The sequence below is a fragment of the Cryptotermes secundus genome, unplaced genomic scaffold (assembly GCF_002891405.2).
Source record: "Cryptotermes secundus unplaced genomic scaffold, Csec_1.0 scaffold177, whole genome shotgun sequence".
Taxonomy (NCBI): domain Eukaryota; kingdom Metazoa; phylum Arthropoda; class Insecta; order Blattodea; family Kalotermitidae; genus Cryptotermes; species Cryptotermes secundus.
Genome location: NW_019721003.1, coordinates 102,686 through 128,387, shown reverse-complemented (window position 1 = coordinate 128,387; position 25,702 = coordinate 102,686). Strand labels below are relative to the sequence as shown.

At 38.5% G+C, this 25,702-nt stretch overlaps 1 long non-coding RNA gene across 1 annotated transcript in view; it reads right to left on the bottom strand.

Annotated features, from left to right (window-relative positions):
* LOC117283122 overlaps positions 1-25,191 on the bottom strand; it is a 114,420-nt gene extending 89,229 nt beyond the window's left edge. Inside the window, exon 1 of the long non-coding RNA XR_004514137.1 lies at positions 25,135-25,191. This is a non-coding gene — a long non-coding RNA (uncharacterized LOC117283122). The remainder of the gene's footprint in view (positions 1-25,134) is intronic.
* Between the last annotated feature and the right edge of the window lie 511 nt (positions 25,192-25,702).

The window sequence follows — 25,702 nt, the reverse complement described above, 5'->3', positions numbered from 1 at the left end:
CTGTTCAGTCCGAATGTTTTAGACTCCGTTTCAGTAATACTGATCTGAATATTTCAACATGGTTGAAGTCATTGAAATATTCTTGGGCTATCCGGCATGTAAGTTACTTAAAAATGACCGAGGTTTCAGGGACCATGTCTGTCCCCATCATGAGATCGGTCTCTTTTGATCCATTGCCACTCCACATGAGAAAGATGGTAGCAGAAATGGTCTCCGAAACGTTCATAATTATGTGTATTAACCAATTTACGTGGCTGATAATCCAAGTAAACATCATGAAAATGTCCCAAAATTTTATGACTGGAAAACTAATTTCTTTTCACAAACGTGCGGTTCTAGCTGTCATAACGATTGGCACACAACTTGTTGTTATCCTATGGCTATGACCTGCAAGCATCAGAGTAATATTTTATTGCACGCAAAACAGGTCTAAGAACTTCAGTTCGACAAACGTTTTACAGCCTTCATCTGACTTAAGCTTGTTAGTGAAGGTTAATTACGCTCCAATTATGCTTGGGACACCCGTCACGCGATGAAACTGTGGCTATCCTCTCGCTCTGTATGGTTGTTAATTGCTCTGTGTACCTATGTTGTTGCTAAAACAACAGTGGTAAAGCAGTTCTCTTGTTCACTGAGCAATGCAAACTGCATTTTCTTTAATTGTTTTATTTTGACTTACACACATGCATCCCTGGAAGTTACAGCCTACTCAACAGAGAAGTTACAAGAGCGAATTTTAAAACATAATATGGTAAATGTACGTTTAAAGAGAAAATACAACAAATCACACTGAAGGAAAAGTAGTCAGTTCTTTGAAAATGTGCCAAAGTGAAAATACATTGCAAAGACGGCATTAAATCAAAACATCAGAATCGAAATTACGAGAAAATTAAATTCAGAGGTCTTCTGCCCTCAGTTCGCAATAATTTCTGGCATATTTTCCTATCCACATGTTGCAAATATTAAAATATAAAGAGACATCAATTAAATTGATTTATATATGTGGTTAGCTAAATTTGATCTGTCATTGAATTAAGAATCCTCACACAGACTGCTTGGGACCACAATGTTTACGGGCCCTTTTTATAGGGACGGAGATAAGAAAACGGCGTAGAAAAGTATATAATGAATGAGTATCTCAAAATTTGAACTTTATATCAAGTATTAGGCTGGGTCCACACGAGCGCACAAAATGCGTCCGTTGTAAAGAAAGTACTTTATGATGGACGTTTCTGAGGACACCACACAGTTGCAGAATGCGGTGCATAGTTTTTGTCTGCAATGGAGCCAGAAGAAAGCGTAGCATTCGCCTCTCTTGTTTATTTACACAACGGACGTCACGACGTTCCTTACATCGGACGCATTTTGTGCGCTCGTGTGGTCCCATCCTTTAAGGTCATAAATTCAACACGGAAGTAGGACGGAAGATGGAATATGGCCGCCTAAAACGTTGGGCAAGGCACACCAAGGACAATGGCAACCACAACCCAAACGCAATTTCCGAGAAATTACGCTGATTTCAAGCAGACAACTGGTTTCCAGATTAGCAGGCGCACACTAAGGGAACTTATGTTTGAGCAGTAGTTCAAATCACCTTAAGTGGGTATGTTCCACAGACGTGATGCACGATTGTATTTCTCAATTTTGTGCACCTACGTTCTGCAATGGAAGATATTAATACTGATCCTGTCATAATAATGGGGGGGGGGTAGTTGAGACCGGCTGAGACGGAGTGAAAATAGAGGACGACGACCGTAAGGAAATTTTGCGATGTCAATTAATTTGTTTTAGTCACTGTCAATTTATTTTACTCAGGAAATATCTCGTTTACATGCGATTCTCTACTTCTCTCTTATCTTTCCTCAGTTCTCTTAATCGTTGCTTAAACGGGGGTAGTTCCATTCATGTTTATGTGGATATATTAGTTATGCGTTACAAATTTCAGTTGCTTTATGGGCCTACATCTCATTCAAAATGTACTCAACGAGATCTCGGGCATCAAGAACGATAGGAAAACTACCCTCAAGCCATTACGTTCAACACTGTCTTTCAATTATAAATTTTCTTAAATATCCACATAGTGACGCCTGAATGCTTCCAAAATATAATTTGTTCTTAAGTAAAAGAACAACAGGGTTTTGGCTGGATGATTGGATTTATTGCACCTTATACATTCACACAACTCGAGAGTGGTACCCACATTAAAGGATGTGGCCTTCCAACGATAATTGGAAGGTCAAAAACCAACACGACCAAGATTCTGAGGAAAGATCCCCTTACTCATATATCCCACATCACAACTAGCACTACCACAGTGGAACAACCAAACAACACATATACGGACACGTAGCGGTCACAAAGTCTTAAACAGAATATATAAGTTATAAGTACTTTAATCGCTATTTTAATTTTAATTATTTTTATCTTTAATGTAAAATTTTAATCTCTACGTGAACTACATTTAAATTAAAGTGTATTTGTTAGCGTAAAAATTCATACAAACACAATATGAATTCTTATTCACTAATAACGCAATTCAAGAACTAGTACCAGTATTTTGGTACGCCTCAGAAACTGCCTTCTAAAAGAAGTTATTGAAGGAAAGATAGAGAGGCGGATAGAAGTGACAAGAAGACGAGGAAGAAGACGTAAGAAGATGCTGGATGACCTTGGGGACAGAAGAGGATAGTGTCATTTGAAGGAGAAAGCTCTAGATCGCATTAAGTGGAGGAATTGTTTTGGAAGAGACTATGGACCTGTCGTCTGACAGATTACTGATGATGATGATGAAGATGATCCAAGAAAAGGAACGAAACATGTAGCGTTACCACCAACAGCTATTAAAAGAAATGTTGACACAACAGTGTCCATTTTCTCTTTCAGAACTACTGTTGTGTAGGTTGTTCCAGTACATATCTCTCTTTCGTATGCACACAAAAGGACGCATACCATGTAAGTTCTTTCACACAGGTATATACACTTACATATAAACTTATCCCCCGATATTACAAGGCCCCAATTCTGGCGGTGACTACGTTGAGAAATAACTTATGTACGTACTTTTTGTTTATGCTCATAATTTATTCTCATTGCTTCTTTTGTTAACAGCTCAACGAATAACCTCTTACGAGTATATCCTAGTGCTATCGCCATACCTAAACGTATATCCCACACTGCACTGACTATTTCTCTATTTTTTTATTATTATTATTGCTAGTGGGTTGGGACTAAGTCCCTTGTACTGCGGCCACTTCTGGCTTATTGCACCAGCCCCAGATGACAGGTGAGGGTGATAGTGGAGCAATTGGTGAAATGCAGATTGGCAGAAGAAACCGAAGTACTCGGAAAAAACCTGCCCCAGCGACACTTTCTCCACCACAAATCCCACTTGACCAGACCCGGGATCGAACCCGGGCCGCCGCGGTGGAAAGACAGTGACTAACCAATTGAGCTATGGCGCGGCCTATGCTCTGAGTGGGATTCGAACCCACGATCCCGGCTTCCGAACGAGCGAAGACAGTACATGCCTTAGACCGCTCGGCTACCGTGACACTGACTAATTCTCTTAGAACCTTCTAATGTTAATTTTAAAATTAGTTTTTGTTACTCAGTGTTTACGTCCACTTGTTGCTTATAAGTCTCTCTGATATAATCCTTTTCATACCGGGCTTCATTTAACAAACCTCCGCTTATCGTTGCATTTATGAATCTAGAATTTCCACAGAGAACAGCCAAAATGAATGGCAGAGCAAGAGCAGTAACATTTACCGCGTCAAATACGAGTATGTTCAAGCATTCAGAAAGTAATGGCGCGAGTCGTACAGAATCACTTCGTTCATAGCACATAAATGGTCAGACAATCGTTATTTCAAACCTGACGACGCGTCAAGATCTTGAATCAGACTGTACAAAGGAATGAGCATCAGTAAGAAAGCTATCATTTTAATTAAGTGCTCCAATTCATCCAACGCCTCAGGAATTTGATTAAAGAAAGAAACTAATAACTCATCTGATTTTATTTTCGAATTATTTCCGACTCAAACAGTATCTGAGATGAGATACGAATTGTCTAGATGACTTCCTCAATCGAAGTTACCTCTTATTCTTGTCCTATTACATATGATGGTATCGGGTTCAAGTAAAAAACACCGTTATTTAATGTAAGAGCACATTGTGGTCCCCCTTGCTACTCACAATGTGCTCCAGCGTCACAGAGTGCTGAAAGAGAACTAAACGCGGACCGCTTAGTAAGCCGAACAAAAAGTCTCGAGTTATTGGATAGTAATGCCGTAAGAAGAAAATCAATCTTCTTACTTCTTTACAGCTTTCATGAAAGTAAAAAAAAAAATCTTACGTTGTCATCAGCACATTAAAACGATTTCCTCTCCAAATTGTATAGCAGAGAAAAGAATTATTATTCACTTTTAATTTTTTTTCTTATGAAAGTAGTAGTTAATGGGTTTAATATTTCCAGTGGTGTAGAACTAAAGTCTAAAATCACATTCAGTCGCCATTTCGTGATATGTAACTACAATTAACTTAGAAGATAATCAATAATTATTATTGTTGCTTTCAAATACTACATATCTATGGCTCTACAGCCCTTTGTTGAACCTTGGCCGCTTTTTCTTGATCTTTTTCAGAGCCAGCAAGACACCTTGGAAGGGGGATCAGACCGCCGCAAAGCTGCACTCACAGTACAACACAAACACAAAATAAACACACACAAACATCCATGATTCAAATTGGTTTCGAAACCACGATCCCTGTGTTCAAGCGGGCGAAGACATTTCATGCCTTAAACCACGAGGTCACTGATCGGCGCTTTATAATATTGTTAAACTCAAAACAAAGATACAGCATTATAATGTAGAACGGCGATAGTTTTTGAACAAAATTATGAGCAGCTCTCAGGCTTATTCGATTGGTCGAACGTCGTGGTTTAACGGGTTAACACTCTTATTTCATAATAGGGATGTACCGGGTTCAAGTCTGACCCGGAAACCGGGCAGTAGCCTACCTGAAATTCCAAGACGACAGTTCTCTTACACAGACTTTGCATGACAGTATTTACCAATCGTCACACACTATTCGAGGTCATATACTTTGAGCTCCTGAAGTCATCGTGAAATAACTCTTGAATAAGGAATGAACTGAATGCAGGCGACTGTCAGTTTCACAATCCAACCGCCGAATCTGCTGTGAAGGAACTCCAAGTTCCCACTGGGCAAGAGGCTGCGTGGGTCCCTCAGGCGAGCTGGACACAGTGGTGTCCAAAGAGAAAGGAGCTTCCCTTCTCGGGTCCATCAGCCGTTCTCCCAGCTAGCAAACAGACACAATAACTGGATATCTATACGAATGTTGCCACTTCCAGAAGTTATATTTTGCAGATGCATTCTTTGCAATTGTGAATGTTTCATTGGTCCTGAAGTTTATGAACTTCGGGGAACCTTGATAACAAACTTTGTATTAGCCTATATACAGGATTAAACGCCTTTCACAGTGGCCGCGCGGTCTAAGACATGAACTCTCTTCGCTCGTTTGAACGCTGGGATCGTTGGTTCGAATTCCACTCAAGGCATGAATGTCAGTGTGCGCTTGTTCATGGTTTGCGTTGTTCTGTGTGCAGGTGGCCTTGCGACGGGCTGATCTCCCGTCCAACGAGTCCTACCGACTGTGTATAGGATTGCTGAAAAAGTGGCCAAGGTCCAACGAAGAACTGCAGGGCCACAGATAGACAGACAGATTGACTGATAGGCACGCAGGCAGGCAGACAGACAGACTGTTAGGCAGGCAGGAGGACGGACGGACGGATCGACATGCAGACAGACTCATAGTGAGGCAGGCAGGTAGACAGACGGACAAATCGGTTGCTGCAGCAGAAGTAATGGTAATATTACCATCTATATGATACGAGTTGCCTTGTTCTGTCTTCGGTTCGCGTGTATGGGTTTGCTTTGTTTCTTCCTTTGGCTCGTGCATTCTTCATAATTAGCATTTGAGATGTTGAATAAGAAAAGAAATAAACAAATGAAAATGTAATTGCATTTAATTATTGTTGACATTTTTATAAGCACGTTTATTAATTAATTATGTAGTGCTTAATAATTTAATTATCACTGTTTTGATGATGACTTTAAAATTATGTAGTGGCCTATATACAGAATGTTCACTGACGTATTGGTGAAATGTTAGGAGCGTGTTCTGCAGGTCATTTGGAGCGAGAAGAGTCTACAAAAACAAGTCGATTCGTCACGCGCTAGCTTAGTATAGTCCTGAATAAAAACGTATCTTCAAATCATCTTTATTAAGATCATTTTAAAAGGATTACGACAGAAAGTTTCAAGGTTATTACAACGCATGTTTGAAATGACCCACAATGCATGCTGTCGATCTTTGCGTCACTGAATGCAGTCACTGCGTGTTCCCGGTTCATTTCTGATACCAAAGGCAGCTACATCTATGTCCTTTACTACGTCAGGTCTTCCTTCGGGTTCATGCAACCTCGCAGAAAGAAGCCTAATGGGGTTATTTCGGGAGATCGAGAGGTAAAAGGCACTTTGCTTATTACTTCATAACATTAGTTAAAAAATTTTGTTTCCGCCCCCCGAAATGCAGAGGTGTTCCGTTATGTTGTAGCCGCATTCGTCTCCGTGCTGCAAGACACGTATCCTCTAAATGCAGCGGTAATTAATTTTTTTATATTTTTTCCAATACGTCACTCGATAACTTGCGGTCCAATAAGGTTGTTACCTAACATTCTGCAACACACGTTAACTGAAAATTGGTGTCGAAAAGGGCATTCTTTTACATCCTGTTGATTTTTGTATGCCGAAGAGAGTGAATTCCTTGCGTTGGTAATAGTTTTTTAGTTTCTTTGGGTGGGGTGAGACGGAGTCCACTTGGTACTGAGGCCAGCGATTGTCCTATTGTTTTTTGTTTGTTTTTTTTTTCTTGGCACTACAGCCCCAGTGGGCCTAGGCCTACCTCCATGAACTCCGTTCACTTCGGTTTTTCTAGATCTTACACATTCGGTAGGACTCCTTGGGTGAGTGATCAGCTCGTCGCAAGGCCTCTACCTGTACACAAACACAGAAAACGCACACAAACATCATGCCCTGAGTGGGATTCGAACCCACGATCCCGGCTTCCGAGCAAGCGAAGACAGTGCATGCCTTAGACCGCTCGGTGACCGTGACCGGCAATTGTCCTATTGTACCAGCCACGAATGACAGATGTTGAGTGTGAAGCAGTTGGTGGAATTGGCAGGGAAAACTGAAGTACTCGGAGAAAACCTACTCCTGTGTCACTTCGTCCACCGTATATCAATCCCACATAACCTGACTAGGCTCGAACCCGGGTCGCCTCGGTGGGAAACCGGCGACTAACCGCCTAAACTATGGCACGGCCTTTGGTTGGTAATACCGTCCCGGGTAAATTGAGGCTTATCCGTACCCAGAAAATCACGCTGAATGTATAGCCGCAGTTGCAGTCATTCACAAAATTGTAAACTATTGGCAAAATATCTCGGTAAGAGGTGATACATACATTGGAGGTGGAGATAGAAGCCATCATGGTGTAGAATTTTCCATACCTGTGTCTGTTCTACAAAAGTCATGCTGAAAATTTAGCGCATACTTGCAAATGGGCTTCGCTGCAATACTGCAAAAACATGAACCTCTCCAAGCCAACGTTGTCCAGGTTCTCCATTGGATCAAGGGAAGGAACCAGTCTCCCTCAAATTTCTGTGCACATTTTCAAATTTTCTGCGATTTGGAATTATGCGTAGTGGATATCACTGCCGGTATCCCGCAACGGCATTACACGAACCGTATATACAATGTATGTCGGCGCATTCGGAATTTGTAAACTTGTCGGGCGATTTGACTACGACCGCACAGCAACACAACACAGCCACACTAGTCCAGACGGCCTAGACCGCCTAGACGGTGTACAAGCAGGAACTCAGTCAAATTACAGCACTCAGCTCGCTCCACTAGCGTCTAACTCGATATGGTGTTGAATCGACTGTGGATTATCGGATATCTTTTGCTTCAAACGACCTCTAGAACACGCTCTTGAACATTGGCGAATACGTAGTGAGAACTTAACAGCAAAAAGAAACATATATACACACACACATATGCAAATAAGTATATATCCACATTATCTAAATATATATGTTGATAATGTGAAAATTTACTCTCATAAATACTGCAAACTTCTATAGTCCAACATTTTTCGAATGTCTAAAAGATTCCAAAAAGTTGCCATAAATGAGGGGGTTATTCACCGGGTTCCCAGCGCTACGGTTCACGTTCAGTCGCAGGTTAGGTTACGTGCGATTTGCTGTGGACGAAATGACACTGGAGCAGGGTTTACCCGACTACTTCGATCATTCCTGACAAGAACTTCACCTGCATTACCCATCCTGTACAGTCCCGATACTAAGAGCGTCTTTAGGCCCGCGCCATAGCTCAAGTGGTTAGTCGCTGACTACCCACCGCGGCGGCCAGCGTTCGATCCCGTGTCTGGTCAAGTGCGATTTGTGGTGGACAAAGTGGCGATGGGGCAGGTTTTCTCCGAGTACTTCGGTTTCCCCTGCCAATCTTCATCCCACCAATTGCTCCACAATCACCCTCACCTATCATCTGGGGCTGGTACAATAGGCCAGAAGTGGCCACAGTATAAGGGACTTAGTCCCACCCCACTAGCAATAAAAAAGAACGTCCTTAAAAAATAAAGAAAGAAAGAATTGGTCCTACGGGCTGGAATGCATCCATCAGAATTTTCCAGAACTTCGTTTACTTCCCATGTTTATCACATTCATGCTAATGCTTCATGACCTTTATAGTATGCATCCTGCTTTGTGTCATTTACGAGTACAAAAAGATATAATTTGGGACAGTCGCACAATAAATAATCAAAAAGAAACAAAACAGACACTACTGTGTCAACATTTGCTTCTATTCGTTGTTGATGGTGACGCTACAGGTTTCGACCCTTTTCTTGGGTCATCAGCAGGCGTACACGAATTCTATTTAGCTTCTGAATTGCGTCATTAATCAATATGAATTTATATTGTGTCGGTATCATTATTCTATACTGAAAATTATATCTTAATTTTAAAATGTGGTTCAATATAGTTAAAACTAGACATTAAACTTGATATTAAATTGAAAAAAAAAAGCAAAGCTATCCCTGTGACAGGCCGTGAAGGCCCATGGGGTTGTGAGACGTTGAGGGTCCCACATTATCTAGACAATCGGCTCAAAGATGGCGGTAAGGTTGTCAGCCTTACGCGCCAGCCGCGCTTTACTCCCCAGGAAAATTATTTAATTAATTCCTGGTACTAATTTCTGTTAGAGGCTGAGTCGACCCCAGGGCCATAGTGCGGCCGGAAGGATTAGGTCAATTGAAAAAAAAAAGACCTCATCGGGACTTGAACCCGCGATTTTCCGGCTTGTAGCATAGTGCCTCAACCAACCACGCCACTGCGTGCCACAATATTAAATTGCCAAAAATTAAAATTAAAATTAAAATGGCTATTAAGTTATTTATAGTCAATATATTGTGCTGTGGCGTATCTGTTTGCAGGAAACTTTCTTCAGAATATAGGTCGTGTTGGTCTTTTTTTGACCTTCCTATTAAAATTGTGAAGGCTGAACACGTTGTTCGGAGAATCCCACTCAGGTTGTTTATACGTGGACAGGGATGTTCGAGTTTGATGTTATATATATATATATATATNATATATATATATTCATAATTAGTAATACAGGGTGTAATACTCCTGAAATAATATTCCAAGAAAATTATTTTTTCTATAATTTCTGTCTGAAAATTGTGCTGCGGCCTATACACGCACGCGGCCTATACATGCGTAAATACGGTAATCACAGAGACACAATATGAATTCATATTGATTAGTGACGCAATTCAGAAGCTAAATAATGTTCGTTTACGCCTGAAAATAACCCCAGAAAAGGGTCGAAACATGTAGCGTTACCACCAACAACGAACAAAAACAATTGTTACACAGTAGAGCCTATTTCTTTATCTTTTTGATTGTTTGTTATGAGACTATCCCAAATTTTATCTTTTCGTAATGCTTTATGACACCAAAATTGCTCCCCTTACATGAGAAGATGAACTCTTTTGTATTCAAGACTACCTTCGTTCTGAACTCTGCCCTCATTTTCTGGAATCTGTTGATGTCAAAGTTTCTGGTCTATATATCTGAGGATTTTCAATGTCAAATTCTTGTTCTCAAGCAAAACAAACTTTCCGCTAGACGTGCTTCAGCTGCTGATGTTGTTTCTAGGGATGTTGAAGAATTTTAAGCCGAAGTGGTTTCTTTCAATCAGGGTTTACAATCGTACTGTCTTAATTATGAGAGTACTAATTGCATTCAAAATGAATGTATGCCTATACTTTTTATCGCCGAACAATAGTAGACGTGATTGCACTTAGTGAATTGCTGTTATTGTCTAATGACACAAGTTCTATTCTTTGTTTTCTTCCTGCACATTTGTTTGCTTTCTTTCTTCTACTCGTGATTATGTTTACAATTGGCTTTTGTAGAGTAACGAGGCTGATAAATAAAGAATTGATTTGCATATTTTATTAATGATTTATGTACTTATTAAATAATTTAATTAAACTGTTTCTGTGCACACATGTTTGTTTACGAAGCCTTTATTCATTAAATGCTGTTGTAGAACTGCTGTTTATTTTTGTCGTTACCCAGCAAAGGTTCTATATGCCATAATATTATTAATATTATTCAATATTAGGAGATTAATCATTCTAAATCAACCGAAATAAAATATATTAGTACGTATCTCACAAGAAACACACAATATCCGCAAAATTTCGCCCATATATCTAAACTTAATAATAAATGATATAATGAAGTCATATATAATTAGCCGAATAAGTAACGTTTTGAAGACTAGTATAATGAATGGCGGTTTATCTGATACATAGGAGTATTTGGGTATTAATATTTTGCCTCAACATTGCTCCACCAATGAAAGAAATGTCTGCAGAAAGTATTTCTATAATTTCCCCTATAAATTACGTATATACAACAGCAACGATCACACTGAAGAATCGAAAATACTTAGTCTAATAATTAGTCTAATTTCAATAATTAATGGTCACGTAAAAATATGAAATACAACTATCAGATCTACAGTTTATATATCATGCTATTTTCTTTTAGGCTGAGTCGTTCTGAGAAAGTCAGTTAAGTACCACAAGAGTTGCATGTATAGTAGGTGTTATATAAATGGAAACGAAGCCGAAATGTAGCAGTGTGCTTCATGTCGGTTTGCAGCTTCCTCGATAAAGTTCCACAACATTACAAGACATGACACTCCCAATGACAAATATATTCATAAGCACTGAATAGAACACTTCAAATCTCCTTTACTTAAATTCACTCAGCATTTTCTAGACGAAACATAGAAAGATAGAAAAACGGATGGATGGAGTAGTCACAACACAAAAGGTAATTATGTAGAGTGAAAACTATTTTAACAACGTCTTTTCGTTTAAATATTCAGGCATTTGGACTCAATACATTATCTTCTTATCATCTTTAGTTTTGTATTCTCCGAACCAAAGAAATTTTGCAGTTAAGAGAAACCTCCTCTTCATGAATATTGAATGTCAGATATTTTTATGTTGTAGAAACATATTTATGTCAGAGCATGTACACAGCCCAGTATAGAAGCTGAGGTCAACATGAATGGTTAATGTCTAAATAACATCATGGTCACAGTCGCCGAGGTGGAGCCGAGAGTTGCTTCGGTCTTCAAGAAATTTCACGCCTCACTGGAACCCGAAAATTCACTGTCGTAATTCGCCTCTGAAATGTTAGCCATTATGTTCACAAGAACCCGTCACTAAATTCTGTTCTGAGCCGATTACAACAACTCCTTAGCCTCAGCCGTGCTTTGAGGACAATTATACAGCTGGTATGTTGCCTCAACCTAAGTATCCGACATGAGAACTGACTTTCAGCTGTTCCAATAGAAGTATTATACAAAATTTGTCGTCTCCCACTCGCGTTGTTTCTTGTACCTATCTTATCTTAATTTGATCATTGTGACAACATTCTATAAAGAGTATAAATTATGAGTTTCCCTTTACTCAGTCTTTCCAGTCTCCTGTTTTATATTGTGGCGTGCCGCCTAAAAGCCAGAATATCTTAATCAGAGCGGGCGTGCATTGTTAGACAACGGCTCGGTATCCACGGTTCCCTATAATTGTCGGGATGACAACGAAACAGGTCGACGTAACACATAAATAACAGACGTTACCACGGAAATGAAAACCAGGACTAGTGCAGTTTCCGCGGCAACGAATATACTAGCAACCGGTGCATACAACGTGAGAAACAGAATCCTTGATGAAGGTGTCTCCTAGACCGTCCGACTGCAGAATATAAGAGACCAAACAGAACTGATAGGAGAACAAGACAATGGACAAATTACTACAGACTGACTAACAAATGACAGACCCGACCTCTCGTCAGAGAGGGCGCTACACATGGACAGGACAGTAACTTTCATACAAAAGAAATATCTGGTCATGAGCCCCAGCTGGGGCTCGACACCAAGACAGACAGACTGACTGACCGTCAGTGGTAACGTGACTCTGACTCTGACTAGGAGAACAGAGCGGAAAAGAGAACAGAGCCTAACGGAGCAAAAGAAAGCAGCTCAGTTAAGAACCAGAAGACGACACATTATTCACGTTCCACCGCACGGAAGACGTATTTTCGAATGACTGTAATTGCAATTGTAAACAAATTATACAATAAATATAGCTTCAACTAGTCCGTAACCCATTAATTTCTTGTCGCGTTACCAGGATACGTGACATTACAGGGAAGCAAAGTCGGAAACAACAAAACACCGCGTGCTTCACATCATATTGCATCGGCAGAAAGTACACACGTGCATCTGTAACACTTCAGTACAAAGGAGGAGCTAACTCTGTACCTTGATTTCAGCTCTGGGGATCCTTAGTAGGAGCTGTCAAAGCTCCTCATTATGCAGTTTTATCAATCCTCTCGTCACTTTATGTCTCTTCGGTCCATGTCATATATTTTCGAAAATGCGTGAATTGTTGAACGGAATACTCTATTCTGTAATATATAAAAGATTATAGGTAATGTTTATAAACAATTTATTTTTCCTTGGCACTACAGCCCCAATGGGCCTCGGCCTACCTCCATGAACTCCGTTCACTTCGGTTTTTGTAGACCTTACACATATGGTAGGACTCCTTGGGCGAGTGATCAGCTCGTCGCAAGGTCTCTACCTGTAGACAAACACAGAAAAACGCACACAAACATCCATGCCCTGAGTGGGATTCGAACCCACGACCCCGGCTTCCGAGCGAGTGAAGACAGTGCATGCCTTAGACCGCTCGACTACCGTGACCGGCTTATAAACAATTACTTCGGGATATTAGAAGCGTGGGTTCCTTCAAGCGCTTATGACACAATTAACAAGAACTTTTAAGCAATGGACAGCTGTGCTAGCTTTTATAATCAGCGACCGAACATAGTCTATCGAACAGCAATCCATTTCGGGTGCGATATAACATAGTCAGAGTCATTCGTACATGAGGTTTTATGTTAAATTTGTTTCCATTTTTTACTACAGAGCTTTATATATATATATATATATATATACACCTCCGCTAAGGTCCGACCAAGACTTAATCCTGCTCGGCTCATCACCTCAGCTATGGAATACAGTTGCTACTGTAGCAATTAAAAATATAAGAGAAGTGGAAATTATACCCATTCTAAGTTAAATACGTACAAGGTGAGAACAAAGGAAACTGGATTTTCCTCAGAAGAATAAAAAAAAAATCAGTTCGATATTACATAATTTTTTTAATATTGTTACGCCATTAATTATTTTACGGCTTTCCATAACGTCATTTAAAAACAAACCTTGTTTACTTTACAGTTTATTGCCCTATCCAATATTCCTCAGATGGTTTAATCACTACATAAATGCACACTACCAAATAGAAACCAGTTCTTGGGCAAAGCGGACAGGAAAAGTGTCTGAAATGTACACGTATGTGGACTAGTAGCCAAATGATATGAGGACAGCTGTCGTCTTGGTGAGTGTTCAGAATTGGCAATTACATGGCTTAAAACAGGTGAGTATCAACAGCAACTTGAAAACTCCTTTAAGCAAAGACTGTGGTGGTGGGAATGTACGTATCTTTTATTTCCATAAAGTCATAAGGTATTAGAATACGTACCTGTTATTAAGCATTCGCAATTATTTTAATTTAAAAATTCAGTGTTAACACTACCACCAGGGACTGTGGTCGAGTCTGCTGAGAAGAATATTAATATTTGAAGTTCAAAGAAATTAAGTTTCGCGTCAGAGTGCTGAGAATATTTTAACCTCGGAGAGAAAAAAGTAGTATGAGAAGAGAGATAATTATATAATAAGGGGTTCCATAATTCTTACTCTTCGTCAAATGTTAATAAAATCAGAATATGACCCGGAGGCTGTTGACTGGATTCAGCGGCAGGATGATGTGTTCACTGTACTGAACACTTGGGTTCCATGAAACTCAAGAGATAACTTACTGGACACTTAGAATATGATTATCAGCTACTCAAGAAGCAATCTACTGCTAGGAGTTAGATAATATTGTAGCGTGTAGACCCGTCGCTGGGTAACGGGCACGAAACGACATCATTTGCTGTGGCAGTGGATTCTTAATAAACGGTGTTACGTAACTCTTTTCTGGACAACGGCTGAGTAAACACGTTCCCACCACAACGGACACGAACTTAATAATAAAATAACGGTGTTGTTCATATCGTCCGTGTCGAGATATTATGATCAGGATTGCTTGCAGCAGCGAACGCAGTTGTGGGTAGTATTAGCCAGCGGACAAAGGCATGGGCACAGAAGCTGAAGAATCTCCATTGCTGAATTCCGTTGAGATCTGCACGGGAGGTTCTGAAGACAGAACCTGAGAGCATGAACCTGAATAATATCCACTGTTAGAAGCCGTTGCCATGGGACGGCCAGTGAAGACACAGCAGACTGGGAAATGTTTAGAGGATGAAGTGGTGATTTGTGAATAGTGGAGATTAACTGTGACGCTATAATTACTTCTAGTTCCAACTCGTATGTATAAGTGGTCAATAAATCCATTCACCAATCTAAACTCCATCTATAGTCACACCCTTAAATCGTGACAGTATTTAGAAATATGACGAGAGTGTGAAAATTTTAGGTTATGTCTAACTATGCAAAACAGCAGATAATAAATATTTTAGTTACATATTAAATTTATTATCCATAAATTTCTTATTAAATATTGGATGTAATTAATCACTTTAATATTCATGAAATTAATGCGTATTTTTGAACAAACTGCAAATTAAACGATACGAAAACGGAATTGTTTTAATCAGGTTGAAAATTTCTCAACATTTGAATGAGTACAAAAATTGCTTCAGCCTTGCATGAATGTTAATTTGTGTCAATTGTATTAAGGAGACTAAAATGCAGACAGCCGGTCACGGTAGCCGAGCGGTCTAAGGCATGCACTGTCTTCGCTCGCTCGGAAGCCGGGATCGTGGGTTCGAATCCCACTCAGGGCATGGATGTTTGTGTGCGTTTTTCTGTGTTTGTCTATAGGTAGAGGCCTTGCGACGAGCTGATCACTCGCCCAAGGAGTCCTACTGTATGTGTAAGATCTACAAAAACCGAAGTGAACGGAGTTCATGGAGGTAGGCCTAGGCCCACTGGGACTGTAGTGCCAAGGAAAAAAAAAATGCAGACAGCTGATCCACGAGTACTTGAGTCTAGTTCATTTGAGATTAAGATTAGTGTCACCACTGAAATTTTAAAAGAATGCAAGTCGGCATATTTTTATATTCTTATCTATGCAGAAGGTACAGAACTATGTTCTGAGATACCGTGACGTATTCATTCTAAGGTTAGTTACGAGAGGGCAGAATTCATGAAGGAGACTGGTGTTATGGAAACTGTTGAAAGTACTAGCTATAATTGTCCTCGTACTCACACACACATATACATTTTACTGGATTATCAAGTAACTCGAATAGAATTCCTGTATGTGCCAATCTGCACATTATACGAGCACATTAAAATATTAGATAACTTTAATTTACGATTAGCATATTAATTGTCGTTACCTAAATATAATGTTAGCAACACACTGTTTGTAGGACTGAAATCTGTGTGATATGAAAGTATGCTTTGTGAGTTATACTGAACTCCTTATTTAGAAACGTGACTCTCTCGACTTGTATTTTCGCTGCTAAACTATGGAGCTGTTTCCACAAACAGCCTATGCGCAGACTATTACCCTAGCCAGAATATTACAACCTAGGTAATCGCGTTTAACGCTTCAGTTCTGAATGTATCTTCTTATACCAGCATTGAAATCACCTACATAAAAGCAAACAGAATACTGGAATAAGAACTAGTTGCTCACGTTTAACGTAGTAACTATGAAAAAAGTGGAGTTAAGACAAAGCTAAGAATACAGTTCCTCCCAACAATTCAGTAGTCTTGAGCTTTGTCATTTATGAAGCCAGTTTACTTTGTCTGGATTTACATCTTATATTTCAATTAACACAAAAGTTTTCTGTCGAATGGAAAGAGAATTATAATCCATGAAGTAAAAGAATATGTGGAAGTGACCTTGGCCAGTTTTAAATTGTCACCCCACAACTGTTGTACGGAATGCGATAAACAGAAGTCTACGCGTAAGTTATCTGCGGCCCAGTAAGCGAGCCTATAATGCCTGGAGTAAGAATACAGGATGCTGTTTACTAGATTCACGCCATCGGCTTGCGTGAGAAGTAGACCCGATAAACGCTAATGCATATTAAAAACCCGTATTCTAATTTTCATTTGAATATTTTGTGAAAAATTGTCAACAGGGCAGAGGTATTGCAAAAGAAGCAGATTATTCGCTTGAGAAATTTTGTGACTTGGAGTTTATTAGAATAAATAGTATGCATCTCTAGACAATTATTTTTTTATTGCTAGTGGGGTGGGACTAAGTCCCTTGTACTGCGGCCACTTCTGGCCTATTTCACCAGACCCAGATGATAGGTAAGGGTGATTGTGGAGCAATTGGTGGAATTAAGATTGGCAGGGGAAACCGAAGTGCTCGGAGAAATCCTGCCCCAGCGCCTCTTTCTCCACCATAAATCCCACTTCACCAGACCAGGGATCGAACCCGGGACGCCGAGGTAGGAAGCCAGCGACTAACCGGTTGAGCTATGGCGCGGCCCATCTCTAGACAAGTAAGTAGAAATGTAATAATAATAATAATAATAATAATAATTTTATTTTTTGATTCCATAGTGTTGACTTTCAGTCTCTGAACACAGAGCGATATAAGTGTTGGGGGAAAACACAGTGAAATAATAATGGACTTACTAGCCTACTGTTCTGCAAAAGATTCACTGTAGCCCTATGTGGTGAGGCCAGTAAGAATTATAATTTAATATGTAAAAATAAAAAATGAGGTTATCCCTGTGCTTAACTAATTAAGCACTACGCCATGAAGATGTAAGGGGGAGTGGATGTATAGATCCCCGTTTTCTTGACCTCGGCACTAGTTGGAGGTGAGTGGTCAGCTTCAAGCCTCGGCCGCTCTACCCCCGATACCCTCTAGATAGGAGGCTGGGTGGGTAGAGCCATTCTCGACGACGTCGAGAAGAGAAAATTCTTGACAATACTGGGACTCGAAATCCGACCCCTCGGTCGTCCCGTCAGTACCAGTTACTATACCGACAATTAAATTTTGGGAAGAGTATAAATTAAGAAACTCTTCGTTATGCAGTTTTCCCCATCTTCCTATCATTTCATCTCTCTTTGACCCTAATTTTCTCCTCAACATCCTGCTCTTAAACATCCTCGGCCTGTGTTTCTCCCTTAATATCAGAGACCAATGTTCACGCACATACAAAGCAGTGGCAAAATTATAGTTTTATATATCATACTATTTACGTTTCTGGATGACAGACGAGAAGAAAAAAAGCCCCGGGCTGAATATAGATTTATTATCTAAGCAAATATGAAGGTCGTAACGTAGAACCGGAAATCTGTTGTGTTTCAGATTCTAAATTTATTTTAGTGTCACACATAAATTCACCAGTGACATAGTATAAGCACGAAGTTGTTGAATACGATTAGGAAGAGACATATATATGTAATTACTCTAGTACTTTTAAAATAAATCGTTACATTTCTATCCTTAACTCCGCCCAAAAAACGCACTTCAGCCAACATAATTTTATACCAAGCGATTACTGGCATAAAATCACGAACCGCGCATATGTTTGTGATGCTATCTCGTTTCTAATTGCCTTACTATGGGTGTGGTACACTAATTATAATATAAGGACCATTAAACTGATGATGTGTATGAAAGTTAGAGTAACTTGCTAGTTAATGTCACTGAGGTACTATGGCCCTCGCACCTGCATGAGGATGTCAACAGGTTCATCACGATACAACCGCCTACTTAATGGACTATCTAATTAGTTACCTATACAGCTAGCCAGCTAACTATAAGCCAAAATCTACTTCAATAGTTATTTATCTATGTATCTAAGTAACTGAATGTATATAACTACGGAACTAATTGTCTAACAAAATGACTACATTTACTAGTTAAGTATGTAACTAACCAACCAATCAACCACTCAACTAGTTACCTGTATATCAATCTAATCACTTGTTTAAAAATTAGACAACAAACTACGAAATCAATCCACATGAACTGCTCAACTGGCTGAATCTATGCGAAGTGTCTCTCATTAAAACTATACATTGAGATGGTGTACATATAGTTTCGTGAAATCACTAGATTCATTATGGCCTTAGATCATATTCTGACCAAAACGAATTTCACTAAGATACATCTTGGCGTTACACTTCCATTTAGAGCCAGCCTTTCGAATGTTTCTTTCCTTCAAATATTTCTACAAAAATTTTCTCCATATTTTTTTCGAATATGTCCAAATCAGATCTCTTTATCTTAACTTCCTTGATTTAATATTCGTATTAGGCGTAGAAATTATGGAATTATAAAATATTTATAAGCCTTTAACTTTGGATATATCAATCAATTAAAATTTTTATTAATTATGTTCCGTGTTTGATATTTACATATTAATATTTAATATCCTGCCAAAAAAACATACGTTTAAAACAGAAATATATTGAGATCTATTTCTAATTCATATTAAATTCATACTTAAGCCTATTAGTACAGCCATGAATTGGTTTCAGAAGAAAAATATAATTTGACTTGTGTTCTTTGAACATAACACTACTTGGTTTATGGGACCGAACTCCGTTCATAGATTAGACGTATGACCCCATCTCTCTCTCTCCCTTCTTCTGCCCTGTATAGGCAGAGGGACAACTGGCCTTTAAACAGTTAAGAAAATGAAATTATCGAAAAAAGAAAATTGAAAAATTGGAGAGAAAAAATTAATTCACCTTCTTTCATTTATGTCCTATGTCTCATGAATTTTGTTGTAACGGAAATATTTCGGTTCTTGTATTTGTACATTTACACGGCAGGTTTTGTTTTTAGCTTATTCTTAAATCTAATTTAGAAGATTGCTATTTATATACAATAAATTCATATGTATGACAGGCTGCATACACACGAAGGTAATGAGAGAAAAATCAGTTAATGAATAACGAAATGCCAATAATGAGAGATCACTCATCACTCATGAAGCTGAGTCCTTCTTGAAAATCGCCAATGTTGCAGCTACTCAAGAACTTCCCAGCATTTTATGAAACCTGGAGGTTTATTACCGTGTTCAAAAGATCCCTCCACTGATCCCTATCCGGAGCCAGATCAATCCAGTCTATACCATCCCATCCTATCTCTCCTTCCATCTACATCTCGGTCTTCAAAATGGCCGCTTTCCTTATGACTTTCCCACTATTCAACTTCTCCCCAATTCCTGTTAAATGCCCTGCCAATCTCATTCCTCTTGACTTGATCAATCTAATTATACTTGACAAAGTGTACAAGTTATGAAGCTCTTCATTATGCAGTTTTCTCCAACCTCCTGTCGCTTCATCCCTCTTCCGTCCAAATATTCTCAACACATGTTCTCAAACAACCACAGTCTATGTTCCTCCCTTAATGTCTGAGACCAAGTTTCACGCCAATAGAGAACCACAGGCGAAATTATAGTTTTTATATTCTAATTTGTATGTTTTTAGACAGCAGACAAGAAGACAAAAGCTTCTGGACTCAATAATAGCAAGCATTACCCGAGTTCAATCTCCTCTTAATTTCCTCCTGAATCAGTTTTTGACTTATTTCTGCCATTCCAAAATATCCGAACTGTGCCACATTTTTTAAACATCTGTTACCTCTCTTTATTTCACGATTTTTCCTTGCATTTTGGTGACAAGACAGCAAAGACACCAACATATACTTTTTTTTAATTCGATTAATTGGGGGTGGAGTCCAACTGGGTCCACTCGGCACGGCGGCCACTGATTGGCCTATTGTAGCCTGCCCCGGGTGATTATGATGATGTAGAATTTGGTGGAATGAAGATTAGCAGGGGAAACCGAAGTCCTCGGAGAAAACCCGCCCCATCGCCACTTTATCCACCACAAATCCCAATTGACCAGACCCGTGATCGAATCCGGGCCGCTGCGGTGGGAAGCCAAACATATACTTAGTTTTCTCTGTGTTTTTTTTCCTAGACCAACCTTCTCACTAGCGTCAGTTAAAGTCTGTGTTTTTCTGCATAGTATCTATGTTATCAACCAGTAGAGTCATATCATCGGCATAGACATACAGCTATAGTAAGACATTTACTTTAGAAAATTTACCTTCAGGTAAGATTTTATTTGATGTTTCAATGCCAGTAAATTAGAAATTTTTCCTTCCACTGTCATCAATTTCCTACTGAATATTCATAGTTTTTATAAACAAAACACCGTGATTTATATTCGATATATTGAAACATAAGAAATAATATTCGTTTACTTCTATAAGCCAGCACTGAAACCGTGAATTGTAAGTTTGTATTAATAGAACGACATTGAAGTTCTGGAATACGTTTCATGTCTGAAGATTAAATAAGAGAAACCAGAATAAATTAAAAAAAACCGCATCTCATTAAAATTAAAATACAATTATCACGTTTGGTTCATTTCGCCACTTAATATTCGAATATTACTAAGAGCTTTAAGGCTTAGAGAAGAGTAGCAATAAAAATGAAATAAATTTCCAACTTATGAATGGTCTCCAATTCTGGAATATGAATCAGAAAATCAGCAATGTTTTATTATTCTGAAGAGGTACAGAATCCTACTCACTTCATATTGCAGCTATGCATGAAGACTTACCTATATGCATCACTGTTCTGGAATGGATATAGTCCTAGTAAAACTGTAGATGTGGTAGGGACGACAATGCCGTCCATGTGTTGCTGCACGAATGTTTCAGCTTTGACGCTGCGATATTCAGCTATGTAACTGTTTCGCTCTATAGTAGCATTCTATGATTACGATTGTTTGAACATATTAATCAAAATTTCTGACGTCCGTTCGCATTTAGAAAAACGTGAGTATTATATAAAAACTGTTTACAGTCCTCTTAATATCTTCATCTTCGTTGAAGCGTTTTCTTTATTTTCTAATTCACGAAAAATGTTCTTTAATTGTGAGTATTAAATATAACAGTTTTGTAAGATTTGAGGCTTTCACGGCGGTGACTATGAAGAAAGCAGTCTTTTGGGATTTGGCACCGTGTATATGTGGTGTTAACCGACGTTTCGGAGGAACGTATCGCCCCCATCTTCAGGGTAGAAGAAAAAGTATAAGAAATCTGCAAGCGACAACACCGTGAGAATTTGAGTACATATTTGAGTACATGTTGCTATATCACACCTTTTCTTCACATAATTCATCTAACACTGTTTGAAAGATGGTGAAAATATATTAGAAAACAATCTTCGTCTTCTCTGTCAATTTTCGAGAAGGAATTGAGTAAAGCCGTAAGATTCTTCGTTAAAATATCTGGAACAGCGAGTGAAGTTTCACAGACTTGGATATTGCTGAAAAAGAAAGATACGAAATAGTTATAGTAACAAATGTATAGCAGAGACAATGCATTTTCGACAAAAGTCTGACCACTTTATTAATGTTACATGTTCCTTTGCAGACCCTTGTAGGGACAAACAACAGGATTCCAGCTGAGATATCTATCATCTGGCATTCTGATGACATGAAATGTTTAACTTAACTACTATTTTCTTTAGAACAATATCGCATTATCTATAACATGCTACATACTAAAGTATTTATCTGCAGTCTCTTCTGTTTACTACTGCTGCAAATGGCTACCCCGCGTAGTTGCATGAAGATATGATTGTTTCGTGTAATTAAGTGATGTTTAAAGAATTAAATATAGAAAACCACATTATGGTTTATATGAATGTTTAGAAACCGGCTAACTACATTGTGTGAGTCATATCTGGTTAAATGTTATTTGCTAATTTGGTCATGAAATTTCCTGCTTCTAAAGAACCCAGTGTGTTACAGTATGTCCAAAAGGACTTTTATCTTGAACTATGTGAATATGCACTCCTTCACCCTTAAATTCTCTCAAATTTCAGTTTACACTATCCTCTCGTCTACACTTACGCTTTTAAATCACTCTGGTTCTTTACGGGTTTCGGACTAGAATTTCAAACGCTTGACTTATGTCTTCCATTCTTGTTCCACAGTCTGCCATTCGCACTCATTTTATTCAACCGCGTTCATGTTATAAGAAGAATATATACTGTAAAATTCCTCATTTCCGGTCACGGTAGTCGAGCGGGGTAAGGCATGTACTGTCTTCGCTCGCTTAAAACCGGGATCGTAGGTTCGAATCCCACTCAGGGCATGGATGTTTAGTTTGTGTGTGTGCGTTTTTCTGTGTTTGTGTACAGGTAGAGACCTTGCGACGAGATGATCACCCGCCCAAGGTGTCCTACCGAATGTGTAAGATCTAGAAAAACCGAAGTGAACGGAGAAGTTCATGCAGGTAGGCCTAGGCCCACTGGGGCTGTAGTGCCAAGGAAAAAAAATCCTCATTGCGTATTTTTCCCTACATCCCCGTTAACCTCTCTTAATGAATTCCACGGACCATGGTACTACTTGAGAGGCTGGCTGAAATATAGACATTGCGAAATAGTCTGCCCTCGAAACCATGTTTACAAGGGCAAGCCACTGGGTTCTTCATCCTGAGCCGGATGAATCCAGAGCACAACTTACAACGCCCATTTCAATATTTCTCTGTTCACCAATTCCAGATTTCCTATTTAGGCTGTTTGTTCCATGTTCACGACTAAAATGTTATATGCATTTTTATATATTCCATAAATACTCTGTGTCAAGTCTAGGTAATCTCTTCCTCTGTTTGTTTTCAGGCTCCGTGCCCCTCCCTCACAGAACCGGACAAGTTTGACAGTCATACAGAAGAACGCATAAAATTGTAGTTTCATGTATTCTTGCTTTCAGTATAGCACTATTTATTCTATTACTGCAACTTCCGGAATGATAGCATATTTTATAAAACTTTAAATATGTATTCACTAAATACAGTTGATTTCTCCTTCCTGTATTTCATTAATAGCAACCCGAAGAAAATGTTTTCCAACAGTTCAACATCTTTCAATTAAATATGGACTATAAACAACAGAACATCGACTCGCTGAATTAATGTATCCGATGGCACAATTGGTTCACTTATGGCACATATTCTGGGGAAAACAAAACCCAGTATATCATATAAGTCATTAGGTTAAAACTGATTTATATGCTGGCCAATTTATATGGCTTATCATAAAAATGTGGTCAAAATATATCATCCGGTGACGAATGTAGAGCGGTATGTAATTCATAATAATGTACTAAAGTGGAATTCTATTTCATTTACGTATATTGTAAATTAGACAGGACTGGAAAATATTTTTGGATTTTTGGCAGTAATAAATTAAACGATTATTTAAAATACTCCACTCACATAACGCATTCTTTGGACCGTCCCTGGGTCTGTTCGAGAATTTTAAGAGACAGAAATGTATTCATTAAAATCTATATTATGTCTTTTAATCAAACTTTCATTGTTGGTAAATTTCTTTACTCAGAATTTTTAATATATCTCAGTATCTGCTGAAGCGGTGTAAAACTTTGAAGAACAATCCGCACTGCAGCACATAGAAGTTAATTCATATCATCACACTAAGCTTCGAAGTTTAATTTGAAAATGACTTTCCAATGAAATGTTACGACACGTATACTGGTACAGAATAAATAAATTAATTCATACAGCAGGTGGAGCCTCTGAAATATATTAGTAAATTTTATTATAGGCAACACAAGTTGTGCGTTTTACATACGTATGCCTACTTTATTTTCTGTCTGAATATGCAGGGAAACAATTAATTTCAATTATGAACAAAATCTATTTGCTTTGTTCCAAATTTAAGGAAATAAAAACGTTTTAAGTGGAAAGATGATTTAAAGTAATTATAAATTATAGGCCTAATATAGATATAGGAATCCAGATGCATTACTGAGACAATGTTGGACGAATTTCTATGGTGAAAAAAATATTTGTTAATGCAGTTAATATATTCGGAATCATTAAGAGGGGTAGAAATTTCTAACCTCAAATTTCGTGGTACAACATAATTTAGAATGAATTAAGGCGCATGCGACAAATACTACTGGCTAGTACATGCGTTTGAATTGAATTTGTCTATTACATGAACAAAATATATGCCATATTTCTATATAATCAAAACCGACATTGTGTGAGAGTAACACACATAATTATATATTTTAATTTTCGACAGAAAATATCTAGAAATATAACAATGAGAAATAAACTACGAACTTATTTCCAATTTCCATATAATTAAACATGTTTCCAGATTGATTTTTCCTATATTGTTGTGTTGGGTAAATTCTTATAATTTAGATTAACATTGAAATATTTATATTTGTTATCTTGAATGATCTTGGTTATTTAAAGATAAAAACAGTTTACCAGTATCGTCTGGAAGAAAGTGACAGCCGATGATCCATCAATATTTCGGAGTCATATAACTTGAAGTCAGAATAGATAGAAACACTGATCAATCATTGACCAATCAAATACTAGTTTCCGTTAGTGATCTTATCAAACCGAAGTGTATAACGAAAGCTTCTTAATATATAATTTATCTACCACTTGTATTGCGTAAAACTATCTCGATTAATAACATAAACAAAATAAATCGACACTTAAAACTTCCTAGATTCGAAATAGGAATTGACGATTACCAATCTGTTCAAGTTACACAAATAATGTAGAATTGACATCAGTAACTAAGCGAATAATAAACTAAACATCACTTTGTATAAGAGATCAACAAACCATCGCAAAAAGTCTGCAGCAGTAGAACTTTAGCAAATAAATGTCAAACGGCTTTTTGATCGGCGTTGTGTTGTCTGCACCGGTGTAACAACGTGGTGTTACGGGATGACCGCGCGCGAACTACCCGACCGGCAGTCTGCAGACGAACTGAAATGCCCTTGATCACAGCCAGCCTGCTAGTCAGTCAGGCCCCTTCTGA